This window comes from Sus scrofa, chromosome 18 (assembly GCF_000003025.6).
Source record: "Sus scrofa isolate TJ Tabasco breed Duroc chromosome 18, Sscrofa11.1, whole genome shotgun sequence".
Lineage (NCBI taxonomy): Eukaryota > Metazoa > Chordata > Mammalia > Artiodactyla > Suidae > Sus > Sus scrofa.
This window is the reverse complement of record NC_010460.4, coordinates 23,099,190-23,122,518: the sequence shown is the minus strand read 5'-3', so window position 1 is coordinate 23,122,518 and position 23,329 is coordinate 23,099,190. Positions and strand designations below refer to the sequence as shown.

At 38.0% G+C, this 23,329-nt stretch overlaps 1 long non-coding RNA gene across 1 annotated transcript in view; it reads right to left on the bottom strand.

Annotated features, from left to right (window-relative positions):
• LOC110257523 overlaps positions 2,978–23,329 on the bottom strand; it is a 77,764-nt gene continuing 57,412 nt past the window's right edge. The window contains exons 2-3 of the long non-coding RNA XR_002340279.1: positions 5,464–5,583; positions 2,978–3,902 (exon numbers count right to left, since the gene is read on the bottom strand). This is a non-coding gene — a long non-coding RNA (uncharacterized LOC110257523). The remainder of the gene's footprint in view (positions 3,903–5,463; positions 5,584–23,329) is intronic.

Genomic DNA, 23,329 nt, shown 5'->3' with positions numbered 1-23,329 from the left:
AAATTTCTCTAATTGAAAAAAATTTATGGAGTACCCATTGTGGCTCAGTGGGTTAAAAACTCGACATAGTCTCCATGAAGATGTGAGATCGATCCCCAGCCTCGCTCAGTGGGTTAAAGATCTAATATTGCCTCAAGCTGCAGAGTAGGTCACAGATGCAGCTCAGATCTGGCTTTGCTGTTGCTGTGGCTACAGCATAGGCCAGTGGCTTCTGCTCTTATACAACCCCTAGCCTGGGAACTTCCATATGCCACATGTGTGGCCCTAAAAAGAAAAAAAAAAAATTCTCCAGAAATATAATCTCATTTCTTCCCATACATTTTACAATCTCTCCAAGAAGGAATAATCAAACAAATATTCTTATCCTATATGGGTTTCAACAGGCCTTGTAGGTTAACAATAATAATAATAATAAAGTAATAATCCACAAAGGATTAAAACTCCTGTACCTTCTCATGTTGGGTTTTTGCTAGCATGACCATGAACTTTACCATCCGAACTAGGAAACTCTAGTATTTGTGACTATACAAAAAGTAGGCATTGACTATATGAAAAGTAGGCATTGACTACGACTGAGCCAGGGAATCCTGTCAATCAACTTTTTAGCAACACCATACCAAGAAAAAAAATACTGAAGGAACTACAGCCATTATGGGTAAGAAGTGGAGATAGTGAAGGTTTGTGTTTTGCTTTTACAATTCCTATAAATCCCTACTTGTACTTTGATGTCCACTATCACTGAAGGATAATGCTGGCACTAACTGGAAATGGTTGACCTCAGTAATAAATCTCTGTACTGAACCAATTCCTTGAACTGCATTCTAACTTTCTTTTTTTCTCCAGCTTTCTGACTTCATTTCCCACCCCCACCCCCCCATTCTTAGGCTTGCCTCATTCTTTGGACGTGCTGGGTTGTTGTTTTTTTTTTTTAATTACAAATTTGATTTCATTTCAATCATGATTTGGCTTCTCCCCAGGCTCAGTTCCAACATGAGAAAACATAAAATGCTAAAATTACCTACCAAATTTTTCCATTACTCTCCTATCATGGAAAGATATATAGAAGCCACGAATTAGTTTATTTTCAATGACTTTGCTATAATTTTGGATCAAAAAATAGTCTTCTCTTAGACTATGACCCAAAACAAGTGTAGTGTTAAATATCAACATATTCTTATCACTTTCAATTTTAATTATTTCAACAGAAAACAGATGCAAACAGATCATTTTATAAGCAGTCATCAAACTCATGGAGTTGACATTGATTGCTAGTTTAAAATACAAGTCGTTAAACCTTCTTCCATTTAATCCAAAAAGCTCTATAAATAAATGTGTCATCTACAGTCTAAAAGAGTTGGTTGGCAAAGCTAGGTGACATCCAAGTTTATTTTAAATCAGGGGAGTTCCCATCGTAGCGCAGTGGTTAACAAATCTGACTAGGAACCATGAGGTTGTGGGTTCGATCCCTGTCCTTGTTCAGTGGGTTAAGGATCCAGCATTGCCTCGAGCTGTGGTGTAGGTTGCAGACGCGGCTCTGATCCTGCGTTGCTGTGGCTCTGGAGTAGGATGGCAGCTACAGCTCCAATTCGACCCCTAGCCTGGGAACCTCCATATGCTGTGGGAGTGGCCCAAGAAATGGCAAAAAGACAAAAAATAAATAAATAAATAAATAAATCAGGGCTTTCAATTTTGGAGTTTTCTCTTGAAGAATCATTTATAACCACTCTTAGTTTTTTGCTTAGTGCCAGTGGGAATGCAGAGGAGTTTAGTATGCATCTTTGTTTTAATGCATCTGGGACACATACTACATTTTAAGATGACATGTGAGAAGAACCACCAGTGATTCTGGGCAATTCAGAGAGGGTTTCCAAGAGTCCATTAACTTTGTGTTCCAGAAGTTTAGGCACTAGCTTGGAAGTAATAAATTAACTGTGCTAACACAGTGGAAAAACCTTTGCTTTTGTATAATGAGAAAAATCACAAATAATGTACATTTACTTATTAACACCCAATGTAATGGCTGTTTAGCCCTTTTTTATTCCCTATAACCTTATAAATTATATCTCCACACTTAAGAGGAAATTTATGATATTTGGGAATTCTGAAGGTCACTTCTGAGGCTGAAATTATTCCAGTTTCCATCAAGAGATAATGTTTCCCAAATCCGAGAGAAGGAAAATAACATATTTTCTGGGGGAAATGCCTGTTCTACAGGTAGGTTCCTAACCTCCTGTAGCACCTTTCTTTACTTGTGGGGGTTAAATTTAGTAGATAATTGAAGAATGGTGAATAGGGTGAGAGGGCCTAGCTGGGAAAATGCTAGGAAAACACTGCTAAAACTTTATATTTTTTAAATTTATATAATTTTAGTGGTAACTTTCCATTTACAGTTATTAAAAAATATTGGTTCTATTCCCCACCTTGTACAATACATCCTTGAGCCTATCTTACACCCAGTAGTTTGTACCTCTCACTTCCCTACCCCTGTATTGCCCCCCTCACTGGCAATCACTAGTTTGTCCTCTAAATCTGTGAGTCTACCTCTTTTCACTTGTACTCATTAGTTGTATTTTGGAGATTTCACATATCAGTGATATCATACAGTATTTGTCTTTCTCTGACTTATTTCACTTAACACAAAGAATTTAACATAAACAGTGCCTTCTATAAGTAATCAGAAACTTATCAAATAGCATTTATTTCATTCCTCAAGAATGTGTTTATTTTAAAATCCATAGTTTACATGAATTCATTGTTGAAGAAGTTGATCTCTGGATTTTTAGGATGTTTTACTTTTTTTTTTTCTTGGTCTTTTTAGGGCTGCACCTGTGGCATATGGAGGTTCCCAGACTAGGGGTCAAATCGGAGCTGTAGCTGCTAGCCTACACCACAGCTACAGCAATGTGGGATCCAAGCCACATCTGCACCCTACGCCATAGCTCACAGCAATGCAGGATCGATCCTTAACCCCCTGAGGAAGGCCTGGAATCGAACCTGCATCCTCATGGATGCTAGTCAGATTCATTTCCACTGAACCATGATGGGAACTCCAGAATGTTTTACTTTAAATGTGAATCACATCCTATAGACAGATGAATGTTTCTTATGATTTATGTGAATGCATATTAGACCTTATTTCTGAAATCTGAAAAAGGTGGTTACACTTCTTAAAAGGAAGACATATTTCAGTGTCACTTATTGAACTTTCACTATATAACTTCTTCAAGATGAAAAGATTCAAATTACCAGATGAGCTTTTACCTTTTTTTTTTTTTTTTTTTTTCTTCAGTACAAAGCTTATGAATAAGACAAGTATACAAAGAGCTCTCCTGAAGTGTGTGTTCAACTCTAGGCCCCCTAGTGGGAGAGATGTAAAGAAAGAAAGACCTTTGAAAATGGGAGGTTAATGCTGATGGGCAGGAATAGGACATTTCAAAAGGAAAGGACCAGAGTTCATCTCCCTGGGGATCTCAACCAACATCCAAACTTAGACTATCTCTGCATATTATTTATGAATGTGTTTTCTCATACACAACAAAATCAAATATAAATTGTGCTGTCTCTCCCCATATGTGTTTGTGTGTCAACATATTATATATATACATATATCTCTCTCTTAGAAAAAGAACAATTATAAAATATGAAAATAAAATGCTAAAATATGAAATGCTAGGAGAGTTCTCGGAGATCTCCCAAGGAAACTGGTCAAAAGGATGAGAGGAAAACAAAAACTAACTTCAGGTTGCATAGGGCAAAAGCAAAGAAATAAGTATTGGCTCTTTCCAACACTATGGTCATCTGCTTAAAATCTAAGGAAAATGCCAAACCTGTATTATGCCTTTCGATATTCCTGAATCCAAGTCTTCTCTAATGTCTGAGCGCCTTGAATGAAGACTCCTCATCTAATTTGGTTAAAACAGAGCATAGCCATAATTTCAAAACCATTAAATTCTAGTGATCAAAAAACTAGATTGTACTTTGGTCACAATTAAACCTCTCTTCCAAAAATGCTTTCTCTTTGACAAAATGTCAAGAGAAGCAACTAGAAATGAAAACTACTTCAATTTCCAAGCACTCAGTCCACCACTTATTCCCACTTCCACTCCTATCTCTCCAGTCCAAGCTATATTACCACTCATCCAGGCGAGTTACCAACCTCAATAAATCTTTTGGGTCTTTACTCCTGTTTTTTCTCTTTCCATTCTCCACACATTTAAAAAAGTGCATTAAATAATATCACTTATCTAAAATATCCTGATGTCATAGTTCCCATTGTAGCTCAGTGGGTTAAGGACCCAACATGGTCTCTGTGAGGATGCAGGTTTGATCCCTGGCGTCGCTCAGTGGGTTCAGGATCCAGCGTTGCCATAAACTGTGGCATAAGTCTCAGATGAGGCTTGAATCAGTGTTGTTCTTGCTGTGGTGTAGGCCACAGCTGCAGCTCCGATTCAACCCCTAGCCTGGGAACTTCCATATGCCCCAGCTGTGGCTGTAAATAGGAAAAAAAAAAAAAAGAAAAGCCCTAATGTTTTCCCACTAGAATTAGAACAAAATCCTTACCGTGGCTTAGAAGCTCTTCATAATCTGGCCTCTGCCTCTCTTTGACCTCATCCCTTACATCTTTCTCTAGTTTGTTCCTCTCTATCCACATTGCTCTTGATGCTGTCTGAGTGTTGTCATAACCTAGCATTTGCCCTTGCCTGTCTCTCTGCCTGCACATTTATTCCCCAGATGTTCATATGGCTCAGTTCATATAGGTATCTGTTCAATGCCACCCTCTCAGAGACCTTCTCTGACCAAGTGATTGGAAAACCCTTGAGTTTTCAACTCTTTACCTTTGATACCTTGCTCAAATCTTATGACCTTTCTGGGATTCAATTTGCTCATGTATTATCTCTTGCTGTATAACAAATGCTGTCGTCTAAATGGGTCTTCCCAAAATCCGTATGTTGAATTCCTAACCCTCCAACAGTGACAATATGAGGAAGTGGGGTCTTTGGAGGGAGATTAGGTCATAAGGGCAGAATTCTTATGAGCGGGTTTAGTGCCCTTATGAAGGAGACCCCAGAGAGCTCTCTTGAAACTTTCACCATGTGAAGACAGTAAGAAGGTACCTTATGAACCAGGAAATGAGTCTCACCAGACTCCAAATCTGGCACCTAAATCTTAGAATCCCCAGCTTCCAGAACAGTGAGCAAAAAAGTTTTGCTGTTTAGAAGCTACCCAGTTTGTAATATTATGTTATACCTGAATGGTATTATGTTATACCTAAATGGACTAAGACAGCAACTTACCCAAAAATATAGCAGCTTAAAAATGAATATTTATTATATTTCCTCTGTGTCAGGAATCCAAACACAGCTTTGCTGGGTGTCTCTGGCTCAGGTTGTCTCACAAGGCTATAACCAAAATGTAGGTGTAGTTATATCAAGGTTCCAGTGGGTATACTTCCAAACCACTTACTTGGCTATTGGCAGCTTTCAGGTCCTCATTGGCCACTGACTGGAGATATCAGTTCCTTAATACATGGACCTCTCCATAGGGCAGCTCACAACGCAGCAGCTGCTTTCCTTCAGAGCAAGCCTAGTAGAGAGAGATAAAGGAAATGGAAAATGACAACTACCTTTTCTTGGTAACCTAATCTTGAAAGGGACATCCTATCACTTTTGCCATATTCTGTTCTTTAGAAATGAGTCACTATTTGAGTCAGCCCACACTCAAATAATCAAGAGGAAATTGTGGCCCATTAGAGGTTTTCTTAAAGGCTGCCTGACACACTCGTGCATAAAGTGGAAATAATATTGCCTGCCACACAAGATGATTGGTTATAAAAGCATAACATAAATATATTCTTGCTGACTTGTGTGCATATAAGTCTTTGGTATCCATGAGTTCCACATCTTCGGATTCAACTAAACACAGATCACTAATATTTCAGGAAGTAAAATTCCAGAAAGTTCAAAAAAAGCAAAACTTAAATTTGCTGCATCCTCAGCAACTATTTATATAGCATTTACATTGTATTTACAACTATTTACATAGCATTTACATTGCAGTAGGTATTATGAGTAATCTAGGGATGATTTAAAGTATCCAAGAAGATGTGCATAAGTTATATGGAGATAGTGCACACTATTATATAAGGGACTTGAGCATCTGTGGATTTGGGTATCTCTAGGTGTCCTAGAACCAATCCACTGGGGATACTGAGGAATGACTATAACTTTTCAAGTCTGTTTTTAAACACGGAGCTAATATATGTAAGGTCAACAGAAAAGCTCTCTAGTGGATGAAAAAGATTTAAAGAGAATTTCTCACAGCACAGAAATTACTGTTAGAGTTATGACCAGAATTACAAAGATAAAATGCCATTCTATGCCTTACCAACTTATTTACGTTTTGATTTCTTTACCCGTAAGAGGTGCCAAGTAGTATTTTTTAATGCATCCTCCAACAAAATTCTAGATGCCAAGTATAATTACTCTAAATATTTAGAATCCTCATAGGAAAATAAATGTACTTCCAGCATCAAAAATGTAATGAGCTTAGCCACAAATTTTTAATTCACTAAGTTAAAACAATCATAAGGCTTTAAGAACACATATAAGGTCTACAATATGGGAAATTAGAGTGACTTTAGGAAATTAAACTATCATGTATTTTCATATAGAAAAATAGTTTATAGAGGTTATTTTAAGGAAATGACCATTTCATTCTACTGAAACAGTAAATATTAAATAACTCATATACTCTGGAAATAGAAGCATAAACAAGTTGTTTTCTAAAAGTGTTTATAAGACTTGAGGGCCCTAAACTTAAAAGATCCGCAGGGGAATAACAAATCTAGGACACTTTTCATTCACAATCTTCTACATTTTTCACTCTAGCACAAAAAAATTCAATAAATATGTGGAAGCTTACAGTATGAAAACTATAGCACTCAGAAAAGTGATTAATAATAAAAAAGACAAGAATATCCTGCTAACTAGAAACTCAAAACCTGGTCAAAAAAGATAAGGTACAGTCACATAAAAGGGTAACTGAACATAATGCCAAATGGTCACGTGTCATCCTAGCGCCCAAGAGCTGTGTAAGATTAGCTGGAACTCCCCACTTCCTCATTCAATGGGAAGATTATTGTCTGCCTCTGAGTTTCTGACAATTTCCAGCCATTTCTCCCAGCTCTCTGGCTCTGATTTCTCCCTTCTTAATCCTTCATCTTCTGTCCACCTTCCAGTGGCTAGTTGTTCCTTCATCCTCACCACTCCACTTGACACAGAACTCTACTGATTTAATTTGATTCCCATGAAAACCACCCACATCAGGCTTTTGTGTGTATAGCAGCCATCAGTGAATATTTGGGAAGAAAAAAAAAGAGTTTATATCATAACCACACAAATGCTTAAAGATTGAATCTTGGGCATCCGCTAGGCCATTTACATCAGTGGCCAGCCTTCTCCCATGAACAGCGGTCCTCTCTTATTCTTTTCAGTCTTCCCTCTTCAACACCTACAGTCTTGTTTCTGTTTTGTTTTCTGTTTGTGCCTCAGTGACATTTATTCTTAGAGGCCTATCTATGGTTTCTCTCCAAGCAGACATCAGATATTTTACTTAACAAGAAACAATCTCTCTAGGAGGTATTCTGGTGCCAATTGCTCAGGAAAATAACTTTTTTTTGCCTTTTTGCACCATTTTATACACTGAGAATGCACAAGGTCCATCCTTTTTGTCCAATTGCTTGCGGTCATTTTCTAATTTAAGATCTACTTGCTTCAGCTCTTTGTCTAAATTAGTCATTAATTCTTAGACTTCAGCACGTTTAGGGATCATTTAGACTGCTACTTTAAAATGCAGGTGCCTGTGGCTCAACCAGTTATTCTAAATCAGGAGGTATGAAGTGGATATCTAGACTATGACTCCCACTTGAAGGGATTCTTACATTGGTGGTACAAAGGACATAGTTTAAGAAACACTGATCCACAGAGTTCCCATTGTAGCTCAGCAGGTTAAGGACCTGACGTTGTCTCTGTGAGGATGTGGGTTCAATGCCTGGCCTTGTCAGTGGGTTAAGGATCTGGCGTTGGCAGAAGCTGCAGTGTAGGTTGCAGATGTAGCTCAGATCTGGGGTTGCCGTGACTGTGGTGTAGGCCAGCAGCTGCAGCTCCAATTCCACCCCTGGCCTGGGAATTTCCATATGCCACAGGTGCAGCTGTAAAAAGAAAAACACAAAAACAAAACAAAAAACAAACACTGATCTTGTTCACTGAAAAACATTAAATAGCATTGATTTAGTCCTCACCTCCAAGGAGTGCCATGAGCACTGTATCTTCAGACTGGAAATAATTCATAATGATTTCTTCAAAAAGTTGTGGTTGCTAAGGGGGTGAGGGAGTGAGTGGGATGGACTGGGAGTGTGGGGTTAGTAGATGCAAGCTGTTGCATTTGGAGTGGATAAGCAATGAGATCCTGCTGTATAGCACAGGGAACTTTATCTAGTCACTTGTGATGGAACATGATGGAGGATAATGTGAGAAAAAGAATGTATGTGTATATGTATGACTGAGTCACTTTGCTGTACAGCAGAAATTTAAAGAACACTGTAAATCAACTATAATAAAAAACAGTCTTTTAAAAAGTTATGCAATCTTTAAAACTGGTGAAAATTTTTGGAATTTTTGTTGGAGGTTGAGGGCGAAAAGGATAAACTTATATATATATGTATATATATATATATATATATATATACATATATATATACAAAAATGAAAGGCCTATATAGGCAGAGATTTTTATCTGTATTTCATTGCTGAATTGTTAGCACCTTGACCAGGGCCTGGACTATGGTAGTTCTTAGTCCTTATAAGAATATTAAATACTACCGCAATCCTGGAGCATGATGGAGGATAATGTGAGAATAAGAATGTATATATGAGACTGGGTCACTTTGCTATACAGTAGAAAAATGACAAAACACTGTAAGCCAACTACCATGGAAAAAATTAGAAAGTTAAAAAATAAATAAAAATAAAATAAATACATAGCATTTAAAAGTCATTAAAAAGTTAAAAAATAAAAAATAAAAATAAAATACATAGCAATCAATTATGGACACAGAAAAGTTCTGAGGTTACATTCTTTTAATTTTTTGAGGTACTCAAAGACCAAAGAAAATAAAAGATAAAATATAGAATGTAAAAAACCAAGTAACAAGGTGTTTAAAATTATGCCATCTTCTTAAGATGTTAGGGAAGGAAGACATTAAAGGCTGAGTTCAAATTAAAAGAACAGCTCCCACTGATTCCTCTATGGGATAACACCACATACACATAAAAATAATCTCCTTATTACTAGCAAGAACAAATTACTGGAATGTACCCGAGAAAACTGAATTTCAAGCTAGGTCAGACTCTTCTGGGAAAACTGAGTTCTAAGTTAGTTTGTACTCTCAACATATTCCTTGTCAAAATCCAATGTCATCCTTCATGGGCATCTTTCCAGGGGCCACCATCATTGCAGTCTCTCTTCATCTCATGAAATTTTTAAAGTGTATGTTGGAGCAGAGGTGTTATGAAAAATGTCTATCTCTTAAGAAAGTTTAAACCTATGAGGATAGTGTTTTTATTTCATGGCAAAAATATATGATTCCAACATCACCCCCTGTTCAGAAATTAGTTTATGAAGCAAATAATTGGCAATCTGAAATATTTCTCCTCTAGTAACAACACTGCCGATATTTAATAGAATAAATGCAACCATTTAGACCCTTCAGCTACCCATAAAAACAGGATTCTGTATTCTACAAACATCCTGGTAGAAATACATGATATATGTGGCTGAGTCCTACATTTTGATTGCGCTGTGTGTATTGTAAATGAATGTATTTTGCTCCAGTCCATGTTCCTTTGACCTTTTAGAGTCTTAATGAGACTCCCAAAGCAACAATCAGAAGCACAGTGTTCCATTTTGGAAGGATTCAGAAAGCAGTGCACTTTGGCTAAATTTAGTTGTGGCACTCAGAATTTAAAAACACATTCAACCATCTTTCTAGAAGACAAATAGTCACTCATTTCCGATTTAAGTAAATTGATCAAATAATAGTTATTATTTCAAAAAAAAAAAAGAAAGTCGAGGGAGGGGGATGGCAGGAGTTGCAGGGGCGAGAGGGGGAATAACAAAACTGAACCTGTGTAAGGCTTTTAATAGTTGCAACTCAGGCGTGCTCATTTTGTAGGACACCAAACAATGGCAACTTTTGTGCTCGTTTGAAACAATTCTGGCTCAGAAAACACAAATTACAATTAACATTGAGGCAACAAAATTAGAAGCTGAAAACATTGAGAATTGTCCATGTTGAGGAAATATTTTCTGCTTTATCAAGAATTTTATTTGGCACAAACTTCAGAAAATAATTGGAAGTTAGGAGGGAAAAGGAGACTCAAACTTCAGAGTAGTATTTCATCTCCTAAATGATAGGCTGGGAAATATGTATCTTTTAAGAATTCAAAGTTGATTCATTTAAGCAATAGCCCTGATTTTAAGACTGTTTTGTTTATGATACTTAGAATTATTTTTTTATGGGTGACATAATCTAAAAGAGTACACCAAGCCACAGAAATTCAGCTCTTCAGCTCCAGACAGTTCAATTATGTTCTGGCCATGAAAAATTGCCAGATTAGAGAAAGCAGATGCATTTTGGAAGTTTGAGCATAACCCAAGTGCAATCCAGCCTTCTGCACTGGAAATCTGGATTTGAAAAGCAGCTATTTTTAAATTTTGTTTTATTGTGGCAAGAACACATGAGATCTAGCCTCTTAACAAATTTATCGATGTACAATACAGCATTGCTGACTACAGGTGCAATGTCATGCAGCAGATCGCTAGGACTTATTCATCTGGCATGACTGAAACCTTATGCCCATTGATCAGTAACTCCCCATTTCCTACTCCCTCTGGCCCCTGGGGACCACCGTTCCACTCTTTGGTTCTATGAATTTGACTACTTTGGATACTTGATGCAGGGGGATGCATGCAGTATTTGTCTCTATTTGATGGGTTTATTTCTTTTAGCATCATGTCCTCAGGGTTCACCCATGTGATAGCATTTTGCAGGATTCCTTTCTTTTTTAAGGCCAAATAGTACTCCATTGTATGTATATACCACACTTTTTTAAATTAAAAAAAAAAAAAGACTCTCAGAATTTACAAGATTGCTCATGAAGGGGAAAGCTAGCATGTCTTCTGAGACAGTGAAGTTGCCTGAGGGCCTCAGTGCTGAGATACATTTTCTAGCAGCCCAGAATCCAGTGTGGAAGGAGAGGAGGAAAAGGAAGAGAAAAGTTCTCTACTTCTCCTCTCCTGCCCCTCTGCCCTTGTGCATCTAACCTGATCTTTGGGGTGGTGTCTCTGGCTGGTTAGGCATGGTGGGCAAAGAAACCCAGGGAAGAGAAGAGAAGGAATGTGAGAGGGAAGCAAGCATGAGAGGACCCGGAGCTCACCCAGACCAACTTCTTTTACCACATAGATTGGTTAGGGTAAGACGAAAGCCCTCTCCCAGTCCCCTCTACTGCTCCCCCCAAAACACATGAGATATATTTCCACTCAACTGTAAATATCTCTACTGGATCATGGGTAAAACTAAAAGTATGTCTGTAACCTTAGAGATTTTTTTGCAAGCTAACTTTTTATTTTTTAAAATTTTATTGGAGTCTGGTTGACTTTCAATGTTGTATTAGTTTCAGGTATACAGCAAAGTAAACCAGTTATACATGTAATATGTCCATTCTTTTTCCCATATAGGTTATTGCAAACTATTGAGTAGATTTCCCTGTGCTATGCAGTAGGTTCTTGTTAATTATCTCTTTTATACAGTAGTGTATATTATTCCCATCCTCCCAATTCCTCCCTCCCCCCATGATTTCCCCGAAAGATGAACATAATTATGCATTATGGGCAAAAAGTGAAGGAGTCAGAATCAAACAAGAGTCACATGTCTTCCAAAACCATGCTCTTACCAAAGGCAGCAGAGAGTCCCTAATAAATAACAGGAATGGGAGCACCGTGTGAAGAAAGCCCACAAAATAAAGACTAAATAAAACAAGCAGAACCCTCACTGACAGCTGACAAAAATGTAAGGGCTTCCTGGATTAAACAGTATATGATTAAAAAAAAAAAAGCTCCATTAGGGCAAACTCTGGAAATAGATATATCTCTTAGTGCATAACAGGTGTTAGGATCAGAATGTAGATGCAGGAATGATTGTACATCAGAGCTGAAATTGAATTCTAAATGGTGTCTTCTGGCACAGCAGTTTTATTTCAAGAGATGTTCTAATTTCAAAGCCATCATTTCAGAAGTCAGCATATTACAAGCATGAATACAGAGCAACTGCACCAAAGAACATTGACAAAATCTTTCCCCATTCCCCCAAACCACAAATCTTGAGTACAGCAATAGAGAAAATGTTTGCTTATAAAACACTTAGAAATAATTATGAGCGCCCAACTCAAAACTTTGATGCGGCAACATTGTCCAGCATAAAAATGTTTGCACGAGCAAAAATGATGGGTGTTCATAAGAACAGGAAGTGCTTAGGGAGATTGCCTAATGCCAAAAATTGAAAATATTGGGGGCAGATGTGGTCTTCCATCACTTCAAAAGAAACAGCATATCACAGAGGTTAAGAGCAAGGGTAATGCAGGCAAGCCAACTCAGAGCTGCGTCTTTCATTCACAGCTTCTTGGTTGCGAGACCATGGGTAGTTTATTATACCACCATTTCTGAATATTAGTTTTACCATCTTTAAAATGAAATTAAGAAAATGTCCTCAGTGCATTCTTTTTGAATTAAACTGGACAATGCATTGTACGTTGTTTAGCATAGTGCCTGGCATATAGTAAGAACTCAGTCTGGATTTGAGTTCTTTGTTTTTCATTTGTTTCATTTTCAACCAGATAAATTAGGAAACTACAGCAATAGTCATGTTGGATCAGTTAACCTATCCCTGTATTCTGCCTCTGAGTGTAGAGTCAAAAGGTGTTTTAGTCCCCTTCCAAGCCTCAATACTCTGATATGGAACGTTATGGAATTGATCAAAGCCCTTATTTTTTATAATAATCATCAAACAGATCTTGCTTGTATTTCAGAGTCACAGTCTCTGTGATTTTTTTCCTCTTGATGTAAATAAGTGTTTTTCATTAAAATGTGTATCAGTGCTTACCTCAGCAGCACATATACTAAAATTGGAACAATACGGAGAAGATTAGCATGACACCTGCTCAGCGACTTCATACAGATTCTGGAAATAGTCCATATTTTTATGAAAAGAGTTCTGGATGTGGATGGTGGTGATGGTTGCACAACAATATGAGTGTGTTTAACACCATTGAACTGTTCATTTAAAATTGGTTAGCATGGTAAATTTCATGTTATATGTATTTTACCACAGTACCAAAATTAGAAGAAAATATATTCATACTATTTCATTAAGAGGGCACTGAGATCTTAAAATACTGATCCTCTGACAATTATTTTATATATTTAAATGGTCATAGAATAGCTAAATTGCTGGTCGCTGTTAGCAAAGCAGAAGCAAACAGCATTAAAATTCTGAATATTACATTCTGAAGAGACTGACTAGAGCAAGCTGCTTTTTGTTTGTTTATTTATGCCTTATACAGACCAGATCAGAAGAATAACCCTTTGTAGAATCACCTGTTACCACTGAATGTTCTACTACTGTATTTTTTTGTACTTCTAGGGAGACATGGGGGACAGAAGATAGTAATCAAGGCATAATTATCTTTCACATTAATGCCCAATAGCAATTTAAAACATTTTAAATGTTCTTGTATTATGTACTTTTCTGCACGGTATTGACTAGAAAGCTTTTCTAAAAACTAAAACGACTGGTTTAAATAACTTGTGTATGACCATGCAACACGGAAACAAATTTACACCAAGTGGGTATTTACAAGCCCTAATGCTGCTTTCATTCCTCTGTGATCTAACATGTCAGCAAACAGCAAATATAGTGATGGATGCTTTTGAAAAAAAGGATAATTGCTTTCCATTTCTTATTGTCATCTGAAGATAACAATTTCTTATTTTCAATATCAAGTCAACCTCTGCCTGCATCCACACCCTTAAATTCCACCTTCCTTCCTATTATGAATGTTCCCTATCTCTACCCACTTCTCCTTTTATAGCTAAAAGAAGTTGAAGTTGCTATTTCCATTTCCTCACTTCTTACTATCTGCTCAACACACTTCAGTCCATCTGTAAGCACCTCCATCTTGCCCTGCCCAGTGGTCACTTCTCCAGTTTCATCTTTCTCAACCTGCCAGCATCATTGGATGTGTTTTTATTTTTGACATCTACCAAGGTAATTTTTCCACTTCTTCAGCAGCCTCTTCTCAGGCTTGCTTCTTTTCCTCTTTCTCCCTCTAAATGCTGGAATATTCTAGTATAAATACTAAAAACGCAAGCCAGGGCTCCATTTTCTCCTCTATCAACACTCTTCCATGTGGCCTTATCTAGACCCTGCATGGAAATTCCATCTCTCAGCTAATGACTACCAAATGTATGCATCTAGCCCTGACCTCCCCCTGAATCCCAGGCTTGTACATCCACGAGCTCATTCAGCATATCCACTGGGTATCTCTTAGGCATCTGCCCAAAGCAGCAGCCTTAATCACCCCTCCAGAGCCTGCCTGGAGGCTCTTCTAGTCTTCTCTGACTCAGTTGCTAGGTCCAGACACCCAGAAGTCATCTTTTAATTCTCTATTTCCCCTATGATAAATCTATCAAGTCTTGTCAATTTATATTTATCAAATCATTTCCTAAGTCCAGTCACGTTTGCTATCTCCCCTGCTACCATCCTTGTATTTCATCATTAACTCTCACCTTAACAAGTGCAATAGCCTCCCCACTAGTCAGCTTGCTTCTATGTCTGCCCTTCCGCACTTCATTCTCCATGGAGCAGGCAGACAACGCTTGTGAAAAGTACATAAGGTCATGTCAACTCTCTGCTCGGAAGCTTCCAGGGTCTAGGCATCTCACTTGGAATGAAACCCAAACTGCTGACCTGCTCCTGATCTGGTCCTGGCCACCTTTCAATCTTATCTCCTACTATCCTCTTCTCCCGTCTCTAATTGCTCCGTGCCTAATTGCCCTTACCATTCCCTAATGTACCAATGTGTTTCCCATCATAGGGCTATTTACTAACACCTGGTTGGTTTTTTATAGATATACACTAAACAAATGATTGGAAGTTGGGCTGTTTCCTTTCTTCTCTCTCACTATAATTTTCTGTCAATTTATACATCTTCTTGTACCCACCTTTATATCCACTCTGCATTATATCCAGAGAAAAAGAACGCTGTAAGTCTTCTTTTTAGGGTTACTCATTATGAATTATTCAGAGTGTTTCTTTTTTCAAGTGAGAGACTTAACAGAAGGAATGGCTATCTTGATTTAAGGCAGTCTGGGAGCACGTCTTAAAACAAAGTTATGCAGTCTGATTAAGTTCCATACATGTGCTGCAAAGCACTGAGGCTATAGTTAGCAACACTCTATTATATTATTAAGAGGGAGACCTCATTTTAATTGTTCTTACTATAAAAAGTTCAACTTTGTTGGATTATAGCATATCTAAAACTCAAGTTTTGAGGAGGGAGGGGTGCTGCTGCTTCTGTAACTAAGCAGATTACAGCCAGGGACTAATGATTTGCATTTATACAATATCATAGCCATCTTTTCACCAGGAAGATGTATAATCTGATTACCTTGCACCACTGGTTTCCACCTCTCTCCGCTGTATATCTTCCTTCCTTAAATTAAGTAAGGCTTAAATCTAAAAACAAGTCTTGGTTCTCTCTACCATCCTTTTGCAATGCACTGGTCTTTAATCAGTGCTTTCTTCCACAGCTCCAAGTACTTCACATCTTCATCCCACAAATCACTGAATTCTTATTTGATTTCAGGCATTCTGTTGTTTCTGGTGATACAAAATTTAGAGCCACAGATTGACCTGTGCCTAGATTACTGTAATTCCTTTAAGTTCCTTGAGAGCAAATGGCTATATAAATCTAAATATCTTACAATCTTTAACTTATTCTAAATGTCCTCATTTCAACTTCCTCCTCTACTGCTTATTTTCATGTCTTATAAATCCCCCCTGCATTTGCACTGCACACAAGATCTCAGTAAATGATATTGACTAGCATCTCCTTTTTATGTCCCTTGACCTACATTCTTCAAGTTTGCATCTGCCAAAGGATGTTCTACCTCAAATTCAAAAGTCAACCCAAATTCTGATTAATGTAGAAAGACTAAGTGGCAGAGCCAAGGGTTTAAAATCTTCAGGGAAAAAAAAAACACACAAAAAAACAAAAACCACTATGTTGTGAGCACCCTGTGTGAAGTACTCAGGGAAACTACAAAATGAGTAAGGCTAGGCATGTCCTCAGGACCTTATGATCGCATGGGCAGACAGATTCGCTTTGAGTATAATATTATGACCTAAGGAAAATCATAAACCGTCAAAACCCCATACGGTCGAGAGGTCTGCAAAGGCTTCCAGGAGGCGGCATATGACTTCGATGGTTAAAAGTGAGCAGGATTTCCACAGGCACAAGTAATTGATCATCCCACACATAGAGGCCAGTGCCAGGGAACAGCAGCGTGAGAGGAGGAATCCCAAATGATGGTCCCTCCATCCTGCGGCTGCAACCGTTAGGAGAAACTGGGCTTTCTGAACTCTCATTCCACGTGCAGACCAGATTATCTGCCAGACTGTGTTTACTGTTTACTTGAAGATAATAATAACAGCCGAACAACACAGGCTCACTCTTGTGAGTTGATATATGAGAGGCAGTGGCAATATCAAGACAAAGTGTCTCTTCCTCAAAGCCCACAACAGAGAAAATCATATAAATACAGGTAAAAGGCATTCCTCGAGGGTAACGTGAAGCCATGGCGAGGGTAATTCTATCTGTGGCTAAAAAATGACAACAGGAGACAGACTGAGTTTCACAGAGTTTTCACCACAATAACAGAGACAGGTCTTTGAGCAGGAGGAGAAAGCCAACCCCTAGACAGCAAGACACAGCTACAAACACACAGAAAGATGTAGGCAGGTGGTTCTTCCGTTTCTCTTCATTTTCCTTCAGGCTCATGCCTGCAGAACATACTATGCGAGATCCAGAATATGCGCAAACACTTGCAGTGCCAAGTAGGGTGTGAAGGAAGCAAAGTGAGTTTTTGGCTCCCTCTCACATCCTCTGCAAGAGCCCATCTATCCTTTCAGGAACCACTTCCTCAGTCTCCTGTTTTGCTTTTTTACCTCACACTCCCAAAATGACATTTGGAGTTTTACATATAAATAGAGGTAGTCCTTTTGAACTCAAGTTCTTTCCCTAAAGCAGGCCATAACAGCAGCAGCTCACTCTACCTGTTTCTCTCTGTGCCCTATCAATTACATGTAGCAATTCCAAGAGAAAGATTGTTTTACTTTAAAACAAGAAAAGGGATATAGAAAAGCAGCTGCATGTTTTAGCAGGGGACTGTGGTAAGGCCCCCAGTGGTTCTAAGTTGGACACTGATGTGAGTCACAGCTCCACAGGACCAGCTCTTAAGAGCAGAATTGCCTTCTGTGGCTGTAAGGTGTGGTCACATGGTAAAGAGTGGTTCTTTTAACGGGAAATGTTCAGTGCAGGGCCATGTATTCAGGAGGCATCAACTAAAAAAAGGACCAGGTAAGGTCATACAGACTCTAGGACAAAGATTCCCACTCTGACCTAGGCTGGGGTGGGATCTGTAGATGGACTGCAGAGCATCTGTGAACTCTTAAAAGTGTATATGACATTGTGGTTATTTGCATTCTTAGAGAGGTGGCTTCCATCGTTCTATTTATATTTTCAAAAGGATACGTAACCTTCCAAATTATAAAGGTCAGTGCTCCAGGGAAAGTGCATTAGTTTACTAGAATGCTAAAACAAACTAGGCTTAAACAACAGAAATTAGGTTCTATCCAACGCCAGTGTGACCTCATCTTGACTTATTACATCTACAATAACCTATTTCCAAATATGGTCACATTTTGAGATACTGGAGATTAAGACTTCAACATGTGAATTAGGGGGTTGGGCTGGGGGCCAGTTCTACCCATAACAGAAAGCATAGCCTTGGGGTGTAAAGTATCTCTCCTCCCATCTCAAACATACATCTCTCTACTTCTAACCTGGGAAGACTAATGTTATCAATAAACCTACAAGAATGTTGTAACTTCTCTATCTTGACATGAATATCATGATATAAATACCAATCATAATAGGTTAAATGATTTAATACATATAAAGCTCATAGAACAGTGCCAAGCACATTATCCCTGTTCGATAAATACTTGCCATCATTTATACACATTCGCTAGTGGTTAACTGTCCCAGCATTTTCCCATTCTTACTCACATCTGAACAGAGACGTTCTGGATTTCTTTGTGATTTTCTCTTCCTTTCTTACAACTGCAAATTATAGCTTTCTCAGGAGATGGAGCCCTCTGCCCTCCTGTGTATATCATACTGTTCAAAATTCAATAGGTACCCCACACCTCAAGGATAACCTCTTTACTGTCATTCTGTGGGCAGTGCTGCAAGCCCGGGACACAGACCTGATCTGCAGAAGAAAAAGTCAGCAAAAGGCTGTAAACCCCTCTTCTTCCTCTTTCTCTCCCATGACCACTGTCAAGTGTATATTTTGAAGTTTACTTTTCCTTGTTCCCTTTCCTGACTCTAAGAGATATAATTGATTCCATTTGGCAAAAATTATTTTATCTACTTTGTCAGAGGACTCTTTGGCCCCTAAACAGAGTTAATATTCTTTTTATGTTTCCAAATGGACTTGTTGTAACTTTCTGTGGCATTTATTATAGAAGAAATATTTGTACTCTTTCCTTGAAATGTATTTACTATTTTCAGCCTGTTGTTCTAGTTCAAGGGTGAATCATTGACAAAACAGCTTTTCACTTTTAAAAAAATCTCTTTCCCTCTCTAAATTTTTATTCTTTTCGTTTACATTTTCCTGATATCAGAAACCTCATATAAGTCCCATTACGTAAAAATAAACATAATAGTTTAATTCCATGCAATAATTATTCACTTTCCATCATGTCCTGGGCACTGTGTTTATCACCAAAAACAGGAAAAAAAAATGTGAAACAAACAGACAAAAGCAAGGCTGCAGTTTCCTAGGAAAGAGAGAAAGCAGAAAAATAGAAATAATAGCTATTGGAAATTGAAAGTCATCATGTCATGCAATGAATTGGGTAAAGAATCTTACATGTTATATCACTTAATATCAACATGGGAGAAAACAGAAAGTAAAGAACAACAAAGTCTTATAAAGATTACACTTCTAGCAAAGAAAATCTAACGGCAAAATCAAACAGCAAAACTGAAGCCCCTTCTACTTTATTGCACTGCCTTACTCATTCTACAAAGATTATTGAGCATCTACTATTAATGTCAGGTAGTATACTAGGCACTTCAAATAAAATAATAACTAAAATATAGCCATAATCACGACACACATGACCTTTAAAGTCTAATTAAGGAGGCACATTAATCAAGTAATGAAATTCACTTAAAATTTCTGTTATAAACACATGCTAAGAAGAAGGGAAATGCATATTTCTGTAGGAGCCTCTAATAGTCAATTGGCTTAGGTCCTATGGGAAGTAAAAGAATGTTACCCAGAAGAAGGAATGTTAAGCTAAAATCTAAAGAACAGGAGCTCCCATCGTGGCTCAGCAGTTAAGCAACCTGACTAGCATCCATGAGGATGTAGCTTCGATCTCTGGCCTCACTCAGTGGGTTGAGGATCTGGCGTTGCCATGAGCTGTGGTGTAAGTCACAGACACAGCTCGGATCTCACGTTGCTGTGGCTGTGGTGTAGGCCAGTGGCTACAGCTCTGATTGGACCCCTGGCCTGGGAACCTCCATGTGCGGCGGGTGTGGCCCTGGAAAGATAAAAAAATAAAAAATAAAAATAAAATAAAATTTAAAGAACAAAGGATATTTTACAAAGCCAAGAGTCACTACTGTTCCTGGGAAAATGGAGTAGACATATTCTTTCCCTATTATTCATACTAAGTACAACTAAAATTCCTAGATACATAAAAGAAACATCAGAAGGCTCTGAGAGGTATAGAAAAGAAAGCAGTGAGGCTGGGAACCACAAGGCCCAAGAAATGACAATGGAGTAAGTTTCCTGGGTTTTCTTTCTACCTTGAAAGTCCTAGACTTAGAGATGAGAATCTGGTAACCCAGAAACACCAATAAGTATAGACAAAAAACTCCAGCAAGAGCCCAATCTCTCTAGCCAAAAAATTAAAAATAAATAAATAAACAAACGGAGGAAAAGGGAAAAAGCAGCAAGATGGAAGAGTTTTAGACAGTAATCATTCTATGCTAGTGAAATACCACACTATAGCTGTGCCTCCATCCGTGCTGACAAAGGCTAAGGGGAGACTTATATCCTCAAGAGTCTGAAAAAGTGCCCCAAAACACCTGCCAAGTTGGTGTCAGAAAAAAATCAAAGAGAAATATAGGACTTTCCCATGGTTGTAATAAGTGCCCAACCCTACTCCCAATGGTGTCAGTAGAAATCACATGGGGAGCTGAATGGAGGACAGAACTTTTACAATGACCCACAGATTATTAGTTCACATCTGCTGTGATGTCAGTAAAGACAGCTTGTATCACCACACTCTCACCCTTGTACCTCATCTAATTTCTACCTGTATTTGGCAGCAATGAGGTGGTGCCCCTCCCTTCCCTCATTCTGGGGTGATTTCTGAAGGAAAAACATTTAAATAAGATGCAGAGTTTTGGTTAAATAAGAAGACAGTAGGACAATGTCCATATTTCAGTTAAAAATCACTAGTCATGCCAAGAACCAGAAAGTCCTCAAACTGAATAAAAAAGACAATCAGTAGAAGCAGGTAATTTTGAGAGAGATGTTAGAATTCTCCGAAAACAGTTTTCAAATATCCATGAGAAAAAATGCTTTAACATGTATTTACCAGCATGCTTTAAACAAATAAAATATAAACAAAACTTCATCAAAGAAATAGAAATATTCAACAAAGAAATAGAATATATAAAATAGCACCCAATGGCAACTTTAGAATGAGAAAATATAACTGAAATTATAAGCTAGTAATTGGCTTAACAGCGGAATAGAGGGAAGAAAGGAAAGGTTAATGAAGTGGAAGTTAGAAAAATAGATAATTACACAGTATGAAAGACAGAAATGCATATCAAAAAAAGTGAACCAAACCTTGAAACCTGTGGGACTCTTAACAAAATACCTGATAGTCATGTCTTTAGAGTACAGTAAGGAGAAAGGCAAGATGTCAGGGCTAGAAAAGTCCTAGAAGAAATAATGAATGAAAGCTTCTAAATTTGGCAAGAAGCATAAACTTACAGATTCCAGAAGTTATGTGAACCCAAAATAGAAAAACCCAACGCAAGGAAACCCTTGCCAAGACACATCATAACCGAACTTTTGAAATCTAAAGGCAAAGGAAAATCTTGAATGCAGCCAGGAAAAAATGACACCTTACCTATAGAGCAAAAACAATTCAAATAAGAGCAGAGTCTTTATCAGACACCATAGAAGCCAGAAGAAGTGGCATGATATTTCTCAAGTGCTCAAAGAAAAGATAAGTCAATCCAGAATTCTATGCCCAGTGAAAGCAGGCATAAATGAAGAAGAAATCAACACATTCTCATATGAAAGAAAGCTGAGAGAATTTGTGAAATTCTCTCAAAAAGAAGAGTGACAAGACCAAATGCCGGTGAGGATCCAGAGAAACTAGATCACTGCTCTGTTCCTGGTTGTTACAAAGAATAGCACAGCCACTCTGAAACTGTTTGCCAGGTTAAAAAACAACAAAAGAAAACACCTTAACATGCAACTACCATGGGACCCAGCAATTATACTTTTGGACAATTATCCCAGATAAATGAAGATTTACGTTCACACAAAAAGAGGTTTCCAGATGTTTATAGCAGCTCTATCTGTAACAGTACAAAATGGAAACCTTTCGATGTCCTCAGTGGGTGAATGGGTAAAGAAACTGATACACTGATAAAAGGAGTTAGACTATGGACGCATTAGAATAACCTGGATGAATCTCCAGAGAAATACGCTGAGTGAAAAAAGCAACCTCAATGGATCATATATTTGATGTTTTATATAACATACTTGAATCACAAATTACAGAAATTGAAAACAGATAGTAGTTGCCAGAAGTTAGGAGAGGGTGAGGGTGCCGGAACGAAGATAATAGGGTTGTAAAAGACCAACATTAGGGCTCTTTGTAGTGATGAAAACGTTCTGGATCTTGACTGAACTGATGTCAGTATCCTGGTTGCGATGTTCAATCACAGTTTTGTAAGATGGTACCATCGGGAAACTGATTAAAGGATTCACAGAATTTGTCTGTATTATTTCTTAAAACTGCATGCGATAACTAGAATTGTAACAAAATGAAAAATTTAATAAAAGGCAACGGGTGATGAATAGAAAGAGATCATTCCAAACAGAGGGAACCAGCTAAGAAAAGGCTGTGGCAGGAGGTTCATATTACCGATGAACCACAGAAGGCCGTTGTGCCTGAATTGCTGAGAGCAAGGAGTGTAGGATCAGGAGCAGGAAGGAGGAGCAGACATGTAAGGGACAAGGTGCAAAATGCATACGGGGAGGTGGGTGTACTGTGCAGGGCCATGGGAGCCACCTTGGAGACCATGGTCTTAATCTAAAACCATGAGGAGTCCTTGCTGTGTGTTAGGTAGAGAAATAGCTTAATGGGAACAGTGTTTTGAAAAATCACCACCTGCAATTTGAAATAGATTAGAGACAAAAGCAGATAGCTCCCTAATTTGCAACTCACAGTTCACTTATGCTGCTCCAGCTACAGAGTTTCAGTCTGTGATAGAGAAGCTGTTTAGAGAATCATGTGATTGATTAATCAGTTGCCTTGAGCAAAATTCTCCTATGATGTGTCCATGGAAAAATTCCCATAGAGTTAAAAAGGAGAAAGCATTTGAAAATGGGTTTGATGTGTTAACTTTTTAAATTCATCAGCCAGGTAGGCATGATCAAAAGCAACCGGAGCATTCTTTGTGACCTCTACCAAAAGAAAGAAAAGTCTTAATTCAGTTTCCAAAATAAATAATTTCACAGAAACATTAAGATATCAGTGATAAAAGGATTTTCTTTAGTGTTTGCTAGAGATTTAATGCATTCATACACATTAAAAGAGTTGTCT